This window comes from Sus scrofa, chromosome 8 (genome assembly GCF_054392235.1).
Source record: "Sus scrofa isolate SSC_HxYL_T2T_F1_AM1 chromosome 8, Sscrofa_HxYL_maternal_Yorkshire_Landrace_v2.0, whole genome shotgun sequence".
Classification (NCBI taxonomy): domain Eukaryota; kingdom Metazoa; phylum Chordata; class Mammalia; order Artiodactyla; family Suidae; genus Sus; species Sus scrofa.
Genome location: NC_139390.1, coordinates 13,853,226 through 13,873,889, shown reverse-complemented (window position 1 = coordinate 13,873,889; position 20,664 = coordinate 13,853,226). Strand labels below are relative to the sequence as shown.

Below are 20,664 nucleotides of genomic sequence, written 5' to 3'. Positions count from 1 at the left end.
GTTCCTTAACTGCTATGCCACACCAGGAACTCCCTGATTCAGATGTCTTGTTTGCCATTATTTTGAGAGGAAAAAAAAAAAAGAATTTTGTCTCTTGTAAACTACCTAACTAGTCTATAAGAAATTTACAATGTTCAGAAATGAATATTTATAAAATTCTGTCACGAGTTTAAAAACCTACTTCATTGATTTCTATTTCCCCAGGGATATTGTCTTAATTACTTCCTGTTTTCTTTTGGTAGCATCGCTGATTTGTCTCAGGCCACTCTGATGCTTTCACATTCTCTGTTCTGTCAGGTTTCTATCTTTTTTTATTCGTGCGTGTCTAATCGTATCATAAATCCAGTAACGAAAGGTTCCAACTGATATTGCTCTCAGGGTGTTTTTTGACAAAGGATAAATGTCCTTGATGGTGAGTTCAAGAAAGTATGACTACAAAGAACTGTAGGTCTGTAATTGAAGACAGAGCAATTTAAATTCAATGCCAGGTGTAACAGAGCTGTTTACAAGTATAGTTACTTTGCTAGACTTGTGCTGATGATAGGATTTGAAGAAATTTCAGTATGGATTCCTTATCTCAGCTCATTCCAGAAACAGAATGTACAGCTAAGGGGACTCTGAAACTCCTATGTGATAGTCACTGTAATTGGATACTTTAAAATTTAATAATACTGTCTCCATTCTAGACCTAAGGAAAATGAGGTTCACGGAAGTTAAGCAATTGACCCAAGAGTACAGGTGGGCAAGGCAAAATATGAACCTGGACTTACATTTATCCTCATACCATCTTCTATTTCTATTTCAGTAATTTACTGATATATTTTTCAACTGGACTTAGTAAATGAAAATCCTTATAAACTCAATGAGTCTTTCCAGGAAAAGATAATAAAGAGAAAATTAAACAATAAACACTTACATTTTTCTTATTAGTTTTGGAAAAACAGCAGTTTAATGTTTTAGGATTGCAGATCCTAGATACAATAGTCAATAAGAAGGCACAGAACTCAGGATCTACGGTGATCCACTCAGATGGACATTTTAATGGTCACTGTGAATAGTTCATGCCCTATGTTTGTCATACAATTGGTCTGAATCAGAAATGTGGGGAAAAATTCAAATAGCCAACTTTTCAGGCAATTTTGACTGAAGTTATCAAATACCATGTAGATAAATTTTCCCATATTTCACTTCATGTCTTATCGAGAGCTAAGGAAGCTATCGCATGTCCTGGTGAAAGGCACATAACACCTCCAGAAGTCAGGTTACCTTTTTTTTTTTTAAATTAAGGCAAAGAAATTTTAAAGTGATAGCTTCCAATTTTAAAATGCTAAAGCTTTATAGGTATAATCCACTTATTTATTAACCACTTACTTGGTGTTAAATTGCATAATGTTATTTGAAGCTGCAACCAGAAAATTGATGCATGGAAAATATAGCTACATAAACCATATTTCATTACTTTTACAAATCAAATCTTATTTTAAATTCATTCTCTGGCTGGCAAAGTATCCGGCATAATCATATGAGTTCATAACTACTTCTTCCTTTCTCCTATGGTATTTTACAAATTATACTGAACTGATGAAGTCCAAAAATATTAAGGAAGTGTCTCTGGTTCTATTATTTATTCATGAAGCTCTTATAGACTCTTCAACAAGGAGCAGACTGATGCACAAACCACTGCAGACCCAGCTAGACCCACTGCACTGAGGACCTAGAGTTTCGTCTCAAAGCAAACATGCAGCCTTCCCCAGATGATGTTCTATCACTTTGGGGTGTTGATACCAGCGGGGTACACATGGTGACCCCATGAGAATCCTATCACTCCTCAGTCTTCTGAGTCTCAGGGAATGTGAATCTTTCCCACTAGGATTAAGATAGTCTTAATCTTAATGTATTTTATAATCTTAATATATCTTAAGATAGCAAGATGTTTTCTTTTTTCCCTTGGCTTCTTCGGCCTCCAATTTTATCCATGCCCTTCATATCTGACTTAACATATATGGACATCCTATTTTCTAAAATCTAACATTTCTGCCACACTCACTAAACCACTGACATTTATAACAAAAGAGGAAAAAAAAAAAAAAGAAAAGAATTCAAAGTATGGTAGAACATAGCCTAGATAAGCACTATTTTTCTAAAAAGGCAAAAAAATTGAAAGATGACTTTTAATACTTTTGTATCTAATATTTTTGTATCTACATCAGCAGAAAGAAGAGACAGAAATTTGTATCTTCATACTTTACCGTCTTTTAAAAATAATTGAATTTTCACTTCTGGAAAGTTCCCCTGAGTGACCATAACTCAGGTGGAATTGTTCCTTTTCTAAGTTTTCACTTCTAGGTTAAACAAACTTAGTTCGTTTAGGCATTTATGCCTGTGGACTTAAAATATTAAAAAATTGCAGAAATAATAATAATTACTATTTAACAGTTTTGTACCAGGAATACTGCTGAATAGTTTATAAAATAATATTCTAATTAATCTAGGTTTGACATTTTAATATTAAACCTAAAATATTTCTTCAATATAGCCATGATTATAAACAGATCATAGTACACACATTGTTTTCCTGTTTCATTTTTTTTAATGCAACAGTATCTCATTGACATCTTTCCATGTTATTGTGGATACACCAACTTCCTTTGTCTTAAAACTGCATACATATACTTCAGAGTGTACTTATCCCTTTATCTGTTTATGGATGTTTAAGTTGATCCAATTTTTTACTATAAAAAATAGTCTAGCAATATATATACTTTTATATAAATGTCTATAGACCCCTGTTAATGTCTCAGTAGGATTGATTCCTAGCCATAAAATAAATATATGAAAGAGTACATGTCTCTTAAAATTTTTCAGGCACTTCCTAAATACTGTCCCAAAATATTGTTCCAATTATATATACAGCAACAGTGCATGAGAATTATTCTTCCTTTCTGGTCTACCAGCACGGAGTATTCTAAATCTTTTAAACATTTTTTTTTCAATTTAATATGTGAAAGGTGGTAAATGTGTTTTTATTTTGTCACTAGTGGAGTTGAGTGTTTTAACACATTTACTATGTATATTCCTTTTTCACATCCTTCACTCAGAATGGATCAATGTGTTTTATTTTATGTTATTTTTTGTAATTTTTATAATAGGCAAAATATTAGCATTTACCCATTTTATAGATGAATAAATTCAGAGTTAAATGTGGTAACTTGTCCTTGGCCAAGCGTCTATACAATCTCAATCTAGTTTCTTTGCCTGACTTTGTGCTGGGCCATTACTACTACAATAAATTGTTCTTGTAGCTTTCTTTCTAGTATTTATAAACCTTACTTAAAAATCAGTTTCCCCTAAACCTTATTTATACAGAAATCATATCAAAATTTCAAAAATCTTGGAGTTCCTGCTGTGAGGCAGTGGGTTAAGAAACTGACTGCTGTGGCTTGGGCCATTGTGGAGGCCCATGTTTCATTCCCAGCCCAGTACAGTTGGTTAAAGGATCTGGCATTGCCACAGTGTAAGTTGCAGCTAGGGGTTGGATTCAGTTCCCAGCCTGGGAGCTTCCAAATGCCATGGGTGCAGCTATAAAAATAAAAATACAATTAAAAATATCAAAAATCTATAGATATACATTGTTTTCCTTATGAATAGTTAAATAGAAAAATGGAGTAACAGAGAGGTCATTTTTCATTACAATTAACTGTTACTGTTGGCCACCAAAACTTGGTGAATAATTTCTAAAGTAAATGTATTGCCCATAATTGTTCTATTTCTCTCCTTTGACCTATGATACAGTTGCCATGGAAATAAGACTCTGTTCCTTTAGTGTGTTACATGTTTAAAAAAAAATAGCCATTTTCTCTTTTTCTTAGATGTTCATCAGTTGTATGTATTTTTTAAATGTCACATTTCTTTGTAGAAATCTGAAAATACATTAACCTGAACAAGAGTTGTGCTAATTTCTGATTTCCTATATTCAACTCAATACAAAATATGTTGACTAGGGGTAAAAGAGATAATTATGTTTTTTACACTTTCAGAGAAATAAGTTGACTGATAGGAATGGATGATTATCTTCCAGTTTAGTGTGTATTTTCTTTCATCTTTTAGGTTCTGTGAAGCAATACCTAATTTAAAGTTTAATATCTTTCTTCTGTTCCCCTACATAGCAGATGGCTCCGGCAACTACCTCCTACTATCTAATTCCTTAGTGACATTTATTATTCATCAGAAAGGGAGTTAGGAAACATTATCTTTCCAATTCCTGGCTTGCTTAACCAAATAGATTAAAGAAAATATCCTGTAGTTAGCAAAGGAATTATATTTAAACCCATAAAAGCATTAAAAAGTAAAATCTAGTGGCCACTCACTGGGGACACTTGACGGTTGTTCTGCCACACAGAGAATTTGGTGGGAAAATGTAACTAATAAAAAAACAAACGATATCTACTTTTGCAACAGGGCTCAATTTCCAGAGATATTTGCCTTTGAATCACAGAAGTTCGGCCAGTGATGAAGAAATTAACCTCTTGTCCATCTCTATTGGCTGCCACTCCCTCCATGTATCCAACTAGAGAATCTGGATGCAGGTCGGGAAAAATAAGCTGAATACTGATTCCATTTGCATTTTGAATCTTTGTGTTATTACCATATGTGGTTTTCAAAGTCAATACCAGAGAATACAGCTGTAAGGAAAGATACAAAGGAGAAGTGGTTTGATGAATATATTTATTCAGACTTTTTCTGATGCAAAATCAAAATTCCCAATTGCAGCTGGCTTAGACAATCCGGAATGTTGTTGACTTCTATTACTGGAATGACCAACACTAGTTTTAGTTTCAGATTCTGCTGAGTTTAGAAACTCAAATACTACCATCAAGGCTCACTTTTTTTTCTATCTCTTGACCTCTTTACTCTCATTTCCTCAGATTGCCTTTTTGTTTTTTGTGGTTTTTTTTTTTTTTTTTTTTTTTGGTTGTGGAAGTTCCAGAGACACAGATCAAACCTGTGCCACAGCAGTGATAACCCTGACTCTTTAACCTGCTGAGCCACAGGAGAACTCCTGGGATTGTCTATTTTCAGACAGCAATGTGAAGACTGGGTCCTATTTTTTTGGCAACAACAAAAGAAGGGAAACACCTTTCTACTCACACTAGCAAAACAGCCATGAATATCTCTAACTGGCTAAACTTTTTTCATATAATCTTTGTTTATTTTGGGGGCTGTACCTGCAGCATAGGGAAATTCCCAGGCTAGGGGTTGAATTGGATCTGCAGCTGAAGGCTACACCACAGCTACAGCAATGCAGGATCCGAGTGCTTCTGTGACCTACACCAGAGTTCATGGTAACACCGGATCCTTAACACACTGAGCAAGGCCAGGGATCAAACCCACATCCTCATAAATACCAGTTGGATTTGTTTACTGCTGAACCATGACCGGAACTCCAATTCTGTCTATTTCTTATAGATGGCATTTTTCCAGGTCTCTGAGACATTCCCTTTGCACATTCACTGATCAATATCTGTTATAGTCCAGGAGACCTCTCCATGACTCTTTGGAGTTGTTTCTATTCCTAAAAAATAGGGCTTAATCTTTTTTCCTGTTCAGAGGTCACAGTCCTATGCTTCCAGTTTTCCAAGTCTAAAAATTGTGGTCTCATGTGTTGTGTTTAGTTTTCTAGTTGTTGTAAGTAGAAGGGTAAACCCACTCCTTGTATCCTATCATGGCTCCATGGGGTATTTTTTTAAGGACAGAATACCTACTGTAAAATCAATAAATTAATGTTCAATGGCTTAGCACAATAAAAGTTTATTTTCTCCTCATATTATAGTTCAAAGCAGGGATATTGGGTCTGATGGTGCTCTGAGCCAACTGGTAGACCTTCGGGATTCAAGTTACCCCCTTTTTTTATCTGTGCAGCATTCTCTAATGCTTCCTAGTTTTCTTTTGAGTTCACCCCATTCAGTTGGCATGAGAATGAAAAGATAAAGCATGGACATATTGATGGGATAAGCTCAGAAGTGTTCTATTTCACTACTTCCCACAGTTCTTCAACCCCAAATCAGTCATATAGCCTCAAATTGCAAGAGACACAGGAAATGTAACCTGGCTGTATGTCTATAGTAGTTCAGTCCAATATAAATAAAATGTGAGCCACATATGCAACTGCAAATTTTCTGGTAGCCACATTGAAATGTAAAAAGGAACAGATGAAACCATCTTTAATAATATATTTTATTTATACAAATTTATTCTATTAGACCAATTGAATTAGACCAATATATTAAAAATAATATCATTTCAACATGTACTCAATAGAAAATTATTAATGACATTTTACAGTTTTTCCATACCAAGTCTACAAAATCTGGTATTTAATATACTTTAACCACATTTAAATTCAGTTGCTAAATTTTAATCATATTCAATTGCTATTTACATTTCCTAAATTTTGCGGTTAGAGAGTAGATCTACATACCCATGTTCTTTCAAACACAATGGTAATTTTATTTATTTTAATTACTCAAAGAATTTTATTGCATTTATAGTTGAACAATGATCATCACAACACAATTTTATAGCATTTCCATCCCAAACCCCAGCGCATCCCCCCACCTCCCAACCCATCTCATTTGGAAACCATTAAGTTTTTCAAAGTCTGTGAGTCAGTATCTGTTCTGCAAAGTTCATTGTGTCCTTTTTTTTTAGATTCCACAAGTAAGTGATAGCATGTGTTGTTGGTGTCTCACTGTCTGACTGACTTCACTTAGCATGATAATTTCTAGGTCCATTCATGTTGCTGCAAATGCCATTATTTCTTTCTTTTGAAAAGCTGAGTAATATTCCATTGTGTATGTGTACCACATCTTCTGGATCCACTCCTCTGTTGATATTGTTTCCATGTCTTGGCTATTGTATATAGTGCTGCAATGAACATTGGGATACATGTATCTTTTCAAGTCATGGTTTTCTCTGGATAGATGCCCAGGAATGGGATTGCTGGATCAAGTGATAATTCTATTTGTAGTCTTCTGAGGAATCTCTATACTGTTTTCCATAGTGGTTGTACCAATTTACATTCCCACCAACAGTGTAATAGGGTTCCCTTTTCTCCATACCCTCTCCAGCATTTATTGTTTGTAGATTCTTTGATGATGATCATACTGGCCAGTGTAAGATGGTACCTCAGAGCGGTTTCAATTTGCACTTCTCTAATAATTAGTGATGTTGGACACATTTTCATGTGTTTTTTTGTCCATCTGTATGTCTTCTTTGGAGAACTGTCTGTTTAGATCTTCTGCCCATTTTTGGATGGGGTGAAAAGTCTATAATGACTAAGCTCAACATATTTCTTACTTGAAATTTAAAGTAGCAAAGAAATACATTGGTTAGTTCTTGAGTCACACTAGCTACATTTCACATGACCAATAACAACATGTGGCTAGCAGCTAGCTGTAGGACAGTGTAAGGCAAAAGCAGGTGTTGAAAAACTATGACTCTCTCTGGTCAATTCCAGCCTACAGCCTGTTTTTGTACAGTCTGAGAGCTAAGAATGCTTTTTTTTTTTAACCTTTTAAATGATTATTTTTAAATCAAAATAACGATATAGTGTGATATATGAACATTATATGAAATTTTAATTCCATTCTCAATTTAAAATGCCTTATTATTAGAACACATCCACGTGCATCCACTTATGTATTGTATGTGGTTGTTTTCACACCGAGGCAGCAGAGTTAAGTAGTTGCAAGAAAAGGCATGGCACCACCGACCTAAAATATTTATTTTCTGGCCTTTTACAGAAAAGCTAAGCGAGACATTAGTCTCAAATATAAGGGATCAGAATTTGTGAACTCATTGATATCTCTTCCTTCCTTAAAATCTTCAGCTATGTCATGGCCCATAGGGTCATTAGAAGCTGTAGTGGAGATTACTTTGTATTTATAATAAATGCCAGTTAGCACATGCTGGATGTTGAAGAGTAGAATTTGGAGTTGTTTTAGAGAAAGAAATGTGATTTGTCTGGGAAATGGAGTAAAGAATGAATTAAGTTTTTTTTTTTTTAAAAAAAAAACTAAAACATTGGAAAAATAAAAGGATATTTTTATAAGTCCTACACCACACCTTTATAATCATGGAGTAGTAAAGTTTCATGAAGAGTGACTCATGGCAAAGACAGTGATGGTTGTACGAATGTATCCAACAAAATTATCTTTGCACATCCCAGTATTTCCTTCACTTTCCTGATAACTGCTCTTTGCCCTGGAAGTTCTTTCCTCCTGCACGCAGGATACCTGCTCACCTATGCAATTCTCACTTTACATTCTTTCCATGACCCTCACTGACTTCTCTCAATGGCAGCTAATTCATTCTTGCTTTTGGCATCCATGGCTATGACTGTGCATATTTGGAGGCTGAAACTCTTTCCCAGCCACCTCACATTCCACTGTGTTCTAAATAAGCCCTCAGGTGGTTGAGGTTGATGTTGCTGAAATCAGGGACTTCGAGATCTGGTTCCTACAGGGTTTCCACATCCTAGCCATACCACCATATATCTGCATTCCTGAAACTGCCTTCTATCTCAAACATATCTTTGGTAGTTCTTATTCTGAAGCATAAGTGTAATTAAGGAAGAGAAAGAAAGTGAACAGATGGTGTAGTAATACTGTGCTTCAAGAAGCAAAATGAAAAGTAAAAACAGAATTTGGCAATTCTGCCCAGTGTACTGTATTGACTACTGACATTTCAGTACCATTCCCTCCCGTCGATACTGTCATTGCATCACAGGGCGTGACATGCGAAAACATTTCCCTGACTCCTGGCTAGCTGGGCTGTAGCTTAGGGTCTGTCTGTTAGAGTTACTCATGCAGCTTTAAAACAGGGAGGAGAGAAGTCACTGCCTTTTTCTATGGCAGAAATTTGTAGAAATGTGGACAGAGGGCAGATGGAAAATTTTCAACAGGTTCTGAGGGAACTTCTTCAAATAACCTGCTTCCTGAGATCTTTGCCAATACCTGATGTCAATTTCTGCACCTCCTGATGTCCCGAAAGGCAACAGATTCTCGCCGACTCTTGCCGCACAACGTTTCTGGTTGCATTGTTATTTAGTTGATTCTTCCTGTTTTAACTTTCTTCCTATTAAAAATACTTCTAGTGATTGATTCTTTTATGATATTTTTGGCATCTGTTTTGTCATCCATGACATTGGTTTCTCTCTTTCTTATTCTGAAATTCATGAGTTGGAGCTTCATGGCAGTGCTTTCCCCCTCAAATCATTAAAATGAGTTCATGAATAAATATGTGTGTGTGTGTGTGTGTGTGTGTGTGTAGAGAGAGAGAGAGAGAGAGGGAGAAACAGAAAGAAAGAGAGAGAGACAGACAAGAGCTAAGGAAAAAGTCTTGTCATAGATTTTGTAGAGATCATCTAGGTTGCTATTAACCCAATCTTTATATGCTTTATATCACACGGTGATTCTCAAGGAAATTGAGTCCAGCATTTAGAGAAGCCTCCTTTTGTGAGGAACCATCCTATGTAATACAGGAAATGGGTCCTTTCTGGCCCTCACCTACTAAATGCCTGCGGCATCTTTAAATCATTGTAACAAATCAAAATAGATCTTCAAAATTTCTCTGGTCCTTAGTTGGACCACACCTGAATCACTGTTTCAACCTATTACAAACTCACCTATTTCTACTATTCTTAAGTATGCCTTATCAATTGCATTCACAATGAGTTCGTAAAACGATTTTTCAAAATGCCAATGCATTATGTCTCCAGAAACCCTATGCATACCTTTTCTGTGATGCTTTCCTTCTAAGTGAACCATGTCAGTGTGGTGTACATTACGGTGACACAAACTATTCACTATAATCCCAGCCTGACTCCTCGTGAGCAGTCCTTACTCTCTTAATGCTTGTAAGTCAGTATTTTAAAATCAAATTCTAATCCCAATTAAAACCAGATTCCACTCACGATTCTACAATTAGGAGGTGTTTAGACATTTCAATCCTTAATAGTGATGAGAATACAACAAAAAACGAAATTTCATATACTGGTGATGGAAGAGTAAACTAGTTCAAAATTTCCAGATGACAAAAAAAAAGGTGCATCAGCAGGCTTAACTTAGCACACATACTTGTTTTGACTAATAAATTCCACCCTAGGAAACTCTCCTATCCTTATAGTCTACAATTAAAATACAAGTTTAAGGAGTTCCCATTGTGGCACAGTGGTTAACGAATCCGACTAGGAACCATGAGGTTGCGGGTTCGATCCCTGCCCTTGCTCAGTGGGTGAAGGATCTGGCATTGCCGTGAGCTGTGGTGTAGGTTGCAGACGCGGCTCAGATCCCACGTTGCTGTGGTTCTGGTGTAGGCCAGTGGCTACAACTCCGATTAGACCCCTAGCCTGGGAACCTCCATATGCCCCAGGAGAGGCCCAAGAAATGGCAAAAAGACAAAAAAAAATAAAATAAAATAAAATACAAGTTTAAGATCCATAGTGTTCCTTCCATTGTCATTTATAAATGGAAATAATCTAGTGGTCTCATAATAAGAGAATGATTAAATAAATGTGGGTCTTCATACGAGGGAATAGCACTCATCCTTTACAAATACACTTTAAGAAATTATGCTATCAGAACAATGTTAAATAAAAATATCACGTTAGAAACTGTTTCAAGATATTATCTCAACTGTACATTAATAAAAAATCTAAAGCAATAAAAATTCTGTACAAAAATACAGTAAAATATTTTACTGTGATTCTTTTCCCACTTGGTGAGGGAGCAAGAAGGTGGGATAAAGTACATGAGTCAGAATTCTCTAGTATATGTGCAATAAAAATAGACACAAATCTACCCAGCTTACAGCAACAAATCTGTATTTCTCACTCACACCGTATAAAGGTTGAGTGTTGCACCTCAATGAATTCCAAAGCATTCACCCTCCCACTGGTCTCCCTTGAGCTTGGCTTCAGTCTGCAAACCAGATTTAGGTCTCCTCTGAAAGAGCAGGTTCTGGGCTTTCTTTGGTGGAGGGCCATAACACAAGAGGGCAACCCAATTCCAAAGATGGAGCCCAATGTGCATTCCAAGAACACAAGAAGACCGGCAAAAACTTTCACAGTTTCCGAAAGCTGCTACTTGAGCCTCATAACCAAGCCACTAATATTTCATTGACCAAAACTAGTCACATATAGGAGTCCAAAGTCAGTGGTCTGGAAAAGTCTACTATGCAAGTTAACAGTGGTAAGGGAGAACAGAGAACAGTGGACAAATGACTCTGGACAAATCTACCACAGGGAGATGGGATTTTTATTTTGTTTTATTGATTGATTTGTTGGTTTTACACATTACTGTATTTTTCAATTTTGCTCTATTTTACTTCCCTGCATCATTTTAATAAATTTTAAAATTAAGTATGAAAAATCTATATGCAACATAAATAATTATGTCAATTATTTATTTTACATATAAATTTATGTATAACATAAAACTTGTAATATTCATTATCGCTTTTACCTAGATTTGGTAATAAATATCTCATTTTAATTTTTGTAATTTATCTTCTCCTTTTTAAAAATACTATTTTGTCTACTTCCTGAATTTTGCACTGTTTCTTTTCTCCATAGTTTGAAGAATGTACTTTCTTTGGCTCAAAGAGATTACTGAAATTTATTGCAGAACTGTCAGATAAAATCATTTGTTGCAAAAATTCTAGATGAAATACCAGCAGTTAGTGGCTCTTTATTATTCATTCATTTATACTCACATAAACAACAAAAAAGAGCTAGGGGCTCAAAAGTATAAGAGATTTGAAGTAAATTTATGTGGAATAATAAATTCAGTAAAAGATGGATGAAAAGATTTTTGAGAGACAAAGAAGGACCAATTTGTACTGTTGTAGAGACAATAATACCGCCACTTCCTGAAGTTTACCAATTTTTACACTATTCTCTGAAATTGCTGTGCATTTGGGAATTTCAACTAAAGCTGAAAGAAGCAACCTGTGACCCTTTCATTGTGAATTCATTATGTGGTTATGTATATTTTGTTAAAGGAATATTTATTTCACTTGGATTATTTACCACTTACTGTGACTATGTATTTTTACTTATAATTATAGGTTTGATATGCATTTTGTTCGTTTTTATTTCATGATTAATTTGTAGACATTGGGTCATATAAAAAATGATTTCAGATCCTGGCTCCATCAAATATCAAATTTGTGACACTTGAGTTACTGGTAATTAGGCAGTAGAACTTAATTATCATCAGCATCATTATTATCAGGAAAAGACATTTTTACAAAGGAATACAATGTGGAAAAGAAATAAATGAATGGTTTCAGAAAGAGAAAAAAATGACTATCTTGGGGTAGGTAACTTACGAGAAATAAATAAATAGGGTAAGTAAACAAATAAGCCAATAAATAAAGTGATTGCCTGGAACTTTGAATATTAAATCTGATCATAACCTGATATTCTAAGAGTGTGGCTTAAAACTACTGGGAACACCCAAAATGCCACTGAAGGTGATATAGAAATAATTTAAGGGAGTTCCCGTCGTGGCGCAGTGGTTAACGAATCCGACTAGGAACCATGAGGTTGCGGGTTCGGTCCCTGCCCTTGCTCAGTGGGTTGGGGATCCGGCGTTGCCGTGAACTGTGGTGTAGGTTGCAGACGCGGCTCGGATCCCGCGTTGCTGTGGCTCTGGCGTAGGCCGGTGGCTACAGCTCCAATTCGACCTCTAGCCTGGGTACCTCCATATGCCGCGGAAGCAGCCCAAGAAATGGCAAAAAGACAAAAAAAAAAAAAAAAAAAAAAAAAGAAAGAAAGAAAGAAAAAAAATAATTTAAGTGGCATAACCAGGTTGTGACTTAAATTTGGAAGTGATTAGTAAATTATTAGATTAGAGAAATACTTTGAGTTAGAATGTTTTGTTGGCTGGAAGAGCTAGGGAATGACTTCCAGAGAACCACACAGTGAACAAGTATATCCAGTTCCAGAGTGTCCAAAACAGAGACATAGTTTCTAGCCACCTTCAAGTAATACCTACTCATCCTGGCCAAATTCACCACTCACTTTTGTTTTGTCTCATGCTCTCCAAATAACATTCCAAATACTAGTAAACCGGTGTCCTGGGACCGACAAACAAGGATGGGTATCCCTGGATGTGAGATAGAATAATTCTGGTCATTTGGAAGGGATGTCCCCTTTGAAATGAATTTATTAGTTATATGGCTCTTTCTCTTATGTGTTGAATTACTATGAGTCAGATAATCCAAAATTTCTGACTGATGCAACCCTGCCATACATGTTTGAAGACACCAACATAATCCTCTGATATTTATTTTTGAAAAATTCATAGGCTTCACTTGTCACACCTCGCTTACTACCATCTTTTGTCCACCCTACAAAATAGCAGTCATCCCCTACTTCCTTACAACCAGCAAATTATGGCTAATATCTGCTATCTTAAACTGAGTTGACTAAACATGGTGTTGAAAATTTGCCTTGATTTTTAAATGTCAGATACATTTCTAATCAAGTCTAAAATTCCAAATAATTGTTATTCTCTTGATTCTCTTGATGTGATAACATGAAAATATGGTGAATGATAAATAATCTTCATGCTTACCACAGGCTAGCACATAAGGATGTTATTTTTGAGATTTATTTTTCCCACTACAACACCTGATCATTTTAGTCCTATCTGAATATATATAAAGTAGCACTTTTTTGTGACCTCAAAATGACATGGAATATTCTGAGTTACGAAGAGCTGTAATATGAATTTACAATCCCCAAACATATGCTACTCACCGGGAAATACAAGAACCTTCCAATGAGTGTCATGGTCACAGGCCTCGTGGTTGAATTGTTTCGTCTTACTACTTTATTTTTCTCTACATGGTTTCAAACATCTGGGGGGTATGTAAATCATTAGCTGTTTTGGATGGGTTATGTGGTTTATAGAGACATAGTGCATGAAAAAACATAACGATAACATTGGGATGGGAAAATTTCATCCATAAAAGGAAAACCTTATGGTAATTCAATGGAATGAACTCATTAATGATTTGCAACTTTCCCACCCCATCATGAAACCCTGGCAGTGAGCAGAAATACCAAATGTAATGTTTCAAGACCTATTTTTTCCATGAATATTCTTTTTACAGTTGGAGAAAAATGTTGTCACTTAGTGTGAAAGCAAAAAAAAAAAAAAAAAAAAAAAAAAATCACTAAAATAAAAACATCTGGTAAAATAGGCCAATTTGTTAAGATCCAAGAGGAAGCATTCCTACTTTCAGTATTCTGCTTTTTCCTCAAAAAAGTCAAATTCTTCATAGATCTTCATATGTTTATTGTAAATAGTATTTTAAGATCATAATACCTCCACTAAATTATGATTGCCTATGCATTGCCTTGTGGTAAAAGTTTTCTCGTAACATTAAAGCTTTATAAAAAAGAAATTTAGAATGTGAGTGAATGGCTGGCATGCAAGTCCCTGTTCCTGAAACATTGCTTGAACTTACTGAATCCATATTTGGACATTAAATGATGTCAAGTCCCTTTGGAGGTCAATTCAAAATGCATATTTCATCTCTGGTTAAATGCAATTTCATGCTGCAGACCACTACCTCATAAAAATCAAATACATATATGGTAGAGAATTTATGGAAACTACACACACACACACAGGAGTCCTGTCCTTGGATTTTCTTGGAAAGTAGCTTTGAAAAGAGAGGGAGTGGGAGGGATCGGGAGCTTGGGCTTATCAGACACAACTTAGAATAGATTTACAAGGAGATCCTGCTGAACAGCATTGAGAACTATGTCTAGATACTCATGTGGCAACAGAAGAAAGGGTGGGGGAAAAACTGTAATTGTAATGTATATATGTAAGGATAACCTGACCCCCTTGCTGTACAGTGGGAAAATAAAAAAAATAAAAAAATAAAAAAATAAAAAAAAAGAAAAGAGAGGGAGGGAGGGAGAGAGGGGTGGGGGGCGGGAAATGAGTAGTTCATCTGTTGTAATTTGTTTAGAATTATTTACAAGGCTCAATTTGATATTTTTTCTTAGTGCTCGCCTAAAGTTTACAAGGCTGAGAAGACTATTTTTCTCTGCTGAATAAGTAGAATTGACTATTTTTATTGGATAGAAACAAATGTTCAATAGCCTTCATATGCATTTGAAGAAATTTCATTAGCGAAATTTTCCTCTTATTAGACTACTTTAAAAAATTAATTCAAACCTGGCTACCTGGTTTGTGAAATGAAATTAAAAACTCAAACTAGAAAATCACACTTGATGGTGGTGAAGTATTTTGAATGCTCAAAATCCACTCCATCCCAAATGAATTATTCATACCAATAAATATCATCTCATCCTCTTCCTGGCAAATGATTTATAGCCATGCATACGTCTCATTTCTGGCCAAAGAGACAAATAACACAGGAGCTAGGATTATTCCAGAAAATATGTATTCATCAAAGGATGACATGATCGGAAAGACAGTCACTTAAGGCCTCTGGCCATGTCTCTGTCTATGTGTGATGTCTAAATTGATGCCGCCATATTGGGCCATGAGGATAATCAAGGCTAAGCTGACTGCATAGAAAAAGAATTCGTTAAGAATGTCAGTGTAGGAGTTCCTGTCGTGGCTCATCAGGTTAAGAATCCGGAATTATGTCCCCAAGGATGTGGTCCGATCCTTGATCTCCCTCAAGGGGTTAAGGATCCCGTGTTGCCACAAGTTGCAGTAGAGGTTGCAGTTGTGGATTGACTCTGGTGTTGCGATTGACTCTGCTGTGGCAGAGGCCAGCAGCTGCAGCTCCAATTCAACCCCGAGCTCAGGAACTTCCATATGCCAGAGGTATGGCCGTAAAAAGAAGAAGAAGGAAAAAAAAAAAATTCAGTGTCGAAAGACAGAATCTTGTCCCCTGAATAATCCAACTTAAAATATGCTTTGTTGGGCTTCTTGTTATACATGATAAGAAATTTCTTCATTCTTGGACTTCCCGTGTGGCTCACAACATAACTACTCGGTGTTGCTTCTACAGTGGCTGTGGCTCGACCCCTGGCCTGGGAGCTTCCATATGCCGCAGGTACAGCCACTTAAAAAAGTAAGTAAGTAAGTAAATAAATAAATAAATAAATAAAAGGAGTTCCCGTCATGGTGCAGTGGTTAACGAATCCGACTAGGAACCATGAGGTTGAGGGTTCGGTCCCTGCCCTTGCTCAGTGGGTGAAGGATCCGGCGTTGCCGTGAGCTGTGGTGTAGGTTGCAGATGCAGCTTGGATCCAGCATTGCCATGGCTCTGGCGTAGGCCGTTGGCTGCAGCTCCAATTCAACCCCTAGCCTGGGAACCTCCTTATGCCACGGGAGCAGCCCAAGAAATAGCAAAAAAAAAGACAAAGAAATTTCTTCATTCTTTAATTCGAATTAGAAGTGTCTATTACTTGGAAACCAAGGAATTGTAACCATTATAAAAGAAACTTGGTTTTTTAAAGCACTAAGCTTCTGAAATTTGTTATGTACTTAATGAACCTTAATCTTACTTAATCTGCACACAACATGGTGCAGAGTTTGTAACTTCTACTTTAGTAATGCTGAAACAGGGGCCAAGAAAGGACAAATATCCTACATCAACTGACACAGGTAGCGAGTGATAGATTTGCAATTTGAAACCAAATTTTGTAATTCCAAGCACCTTACCTTAGGCTTGATGTGAGGGTTCTTCTAACTTGTATGAAATATTTGAAGTAATTTCCATTGGAGTACTAAGTATTACTGGTTAAAATATAATTTTTGTCTGTAACAACATAAAATGGATTTTACTAGGTAGGCCTATCCTTTCCCTAAGAGTTGATCAATCTTATCAACCGAGTCAGTCTATACAAACTATGCAGTCTTTATTTGTGGTTTATTATATTTCTGTGATGATTTCATGCCTTTATAATGTGGGAAGGGTACAGACATGATAGGCGTGGTCCTCTCTTATAAGGACAATACGACAGTGCATCTGAATTGCACATCTGGATTTCAAAGCATTCTTTCCTTAATCACAATTGCTTTTTCATTTTATTTTTTAATTTTTTAGGTCTATACCTGGGGCCTATGGAAGTTCCAGCTTAGGGGTCGAATAGGAGCTGCAGCTGAGGCACCACAGCAACACCGGATCTGAGCTGCATCTGTGACCTATGCCACAGCTTACCACAACACTGGATCCTTAACTCACTGAGCGAAGCAAGGAATCAAACCCATATCCTCACAGAGAAAATGCCAGGTCTTTAACCTGCTGAGCCAAAATGGGGAACTCCTGCTGTACTTTACCAACAGCCAGTTGTCATCTGCTCTTCTAATCACTAATTCCTATACAACTTTGCATCTCTTCATGTATAATCAGATATGCAGAATTATTCTATGTTTTAACTAGCCGTTTGCTATAGACTGAATAGTATGCCCCTATTCATATACTGAAATCTAATACCCAGTGTGATGGTATCAGGAGGCAGAACCTTGGGGAGATGCTTAGGTCATGAGTGCTCTCTAGGCCTTTTTGCCATGGAAAGTTACAATGAGAAGACAGCTGTCAACGAGGACGTGGTCTCTCACCAGATGCTGAAATTGCTGGCATCATAATCTTGGACTTCTCAGTCTCCAGAACCATATGTTTGTTGTTTATAAGACAGTCAGTTAATGATGTTTTTGTTGTAGCACTCCAAGTGGACTTAGATACCTTCATAATAATTTTTAAAAATCTTTGAGTGTCAACAGCATTTTATTCATGATGATATCCCTAAAGCCCCTAGCGTTTATTCATTAAAAATATGCAGTGAGTGCCTAATTTATGCTAGGTACCACAGTGGGGATGAGGATACAAAGACAAATATATACAGTGCCTGGGCCCCCCATAATAGGCACTTGAGAAGTTGTGTTGACTTTGATTTATCCCACAGTAATGGCAAAGTGAGCCTCTTCTGATCATCCTTAAGGCTAGGGGTTATATAAAACATAAGGTTAACGACTAAATAATGGAGTGAAAATTTAAGGTTAAATGCCATGCTGGTACACTGCATTATATAATTTCCTCACATAATGAAGATGGGTCATTAAGGATTCAACACTTTCAAGCCTGCTTAACCCAAACAACAATGAAAAAGAATCTAAACACAATCTCCCAGCTTTCAGATGGATGAGGTTAAATTGGGCAAGACAGCAAATAATGGGGGATAATAACGAAGAACTCAAATCATCCAGTACATTAACAAAGCTGATGTGCAGTTAATACTGAGAAAGATGTATCATGTAGCTGGGTGAGAAGCAGAGAGACATTCTTTTTTGTTTGTTTGTTTTTTTGTTTTTTTTGCCTTTTCTAGGGCCGCTCTCGTGGCATATGGAGGTTCCCAGGGTAGGGGTCTAATTGGAGCTGCAGCCACCAGCCTACGCCAGAGCCACGGCAATGTGGGATCCTAGCCGCATCTGCAACCTACACCACAGCTCATGGCACGCCAGATCCTTCACCCACTGAGCAAGGGCAGGGACCGAACCTGCAACCTCATGGTTTCTAGTCGGATTCGTTAACCACTGAGCCATGATGGGAACTCCAGAAAGACATTCTTTTCTAAGAGGCAATGGAAGACATATCCCTGCCTCTTTCCATGTTCAGATAAAATCCTTTTTGAAGAGCTCAGTTCATAGGACATCTTTTACATGCTTCCTCTTCCTGCCCCCGCCCCTAGCTGCCTCTGCACCCTCACAATGTTCTATCCATACTTCCTTTAGGCGTCTCTTCTGTCACCCATGGTGTGAAGGTTAATTCTCTCAGAAGAAAAGAACACACGTCCATGCAGTCTCCTCAGATCTAGAAACTGAGCTAAACATTTTTTATATACTGCTTCATCTTCTCCTCACCCCAAATCTATAATGTGGGGGATAAAGGAAAGATGAAGAGTGGAGTGTCAAAAACTTTAATTAAATTTCCTGAGTTCACACAAGAAGTGAACAGCCAAACAGGACTTTGGACTTTGGGAATGTCTGACTTCAAACTTATTATACGTCCTTCAACCCTAAACTATCTCCTCAGAGTAAGGCTGTGATTTAGATAGAAGGTTCCTAATGCAGGTGCTTGATAGAATTGGTTAATTCATGGAATAAAATGTTAGCAAATAAGTTCAGTAATGAGTAACGTCTTTCTACAACAAATAAACCATACGTCTTCGACAAGAATAATTCTACAACCATATTTTGATTCAGAAGTACAGTCCGGAGTTCCCGTCGTGGCGCAGTGGTTAACGAATCCGACTAGGAACCATGAGGTTGCGGGTTCGGTCTCTGCCCTTGCTCAGTGGGTGAAGGATCCGGCGTTGCCGTGAGCTGTGGTGTAGGTTGCAGACGTGGCTCGGATCCAGCGTTGCTGTGGCTCTGGTGTAGGCCAGTGGCTACAGCTCCAATTCGACCCCTAGCCTGGGAACCTCCATATGCCGCAGGAGCGGCCCAAAGAAATAGCAAAGAGACCAAAAAAAAAAAAAAAAAAAAAAGAAGTACAGTCCTAGTTGATTGAAACTTCTGCTTAGCTGCAAGGGATCACCTCCCCCAGGGATAAATCATACAGAACATGTTCAAGGTCTTTTGAAATCTTTAGATTACCCTGCATAATCTTTTCAGTTGCACTTGCCTGGCACTGAAAATATCACTTTTATTTAACTGAATCCAAATGAGAACTATCAACTAACTGAAGTTGTTTTTCTGTTTGCTCTGCCTAGTTTTTCCCTAGGAGAAAGAGGCGGAGACATGTCAATAAGCTGATACTGGAATCTAGTTTTTCAAAGTAATTTTCTAAATGTGCACTGATAAGCATTTAAATTGCCATCCCAGTCTTAATCTAACCCTGTCAAAGATACAAGTCCACATGAAATGTTTGTGTTGCATATGTTAAACACATGCTTTATTTTATTTGGCCAATATCTCAGCTGTTGCAAAAAAAAGAAAGACCGTGTAAGCAAAATTCCTATCACGCCCAAAGAAATGACAGAACATTTTTTTGTAATGAACTGTCACATACAATGCCAGCTTTTATTAATTTATTTTTAATTTAGACTTTCAAGTTATCTTGATACAAAAAAAGATACAAATATGAGAGGCATTTTGATGATAAAGCTGTATTTCCTACAAAAGCAGTGATCCTCTTGAAATTTTTCTTTTTGTTTAAAGAGACCTGGTTCTTGCTCAATTCATTATAAAATAAGCTCATTTTTGCTTGACATAACCAAGAATTGTCATACAGAATTCCACATTTGAGACTGAATTTTTTTCAGCTATCTTCACTAATGGTATATCAGCTGGGAGTGTTCTAGTCTTCAAGTAACAGAAAAATCAAAGTAATAGTAAACAAAGAGGAGTACATCTTTCTCATGTAGAAAAATGTGGGGAAGTAGCTGATTTCTGGCTTTGTTGGAGCTGCTCAGGGTTTCCATCAAGGGTCCAGACTCTTATGGAGATCTAAAGACAGGGACAGCATGGTGAGAGAGGGAGATAAATAAATTAGTAAAATGCATAATGTATTAGAATAAAACTAGCTACTGTAACAACAACAGCAACAAAAAACTTACCACTCAGTAATTTTACATGATAGAACTTTGCTTCTTTTTCGAGG

At 36.7% G+C, this 20,664-nt stretch overlaps 1 long non-coding RNA gene across 1 annotated transcript in view; it reads right to left on the bottom strand.

Annotated features, from left to right (window-relative positions):
• Positions 1-20,393: 20,393 nt before the first annotated feature.
• Positions 20,394-20,664, bottom strand: part of LOC106504597 (uncharacterized) — a 30,485-nt gene continuing 30,214 nt past the window's right edge. Inside the window, exon 3 of the long non-coding RNA XR_002346583.2 lies at positions 20,394-20,510. This is a non-coding gene — a long non-coding RNA (uncharacterized LOC106504597). The remainder of the gene's footprint in view (positions 20,511-20,664) is intronic.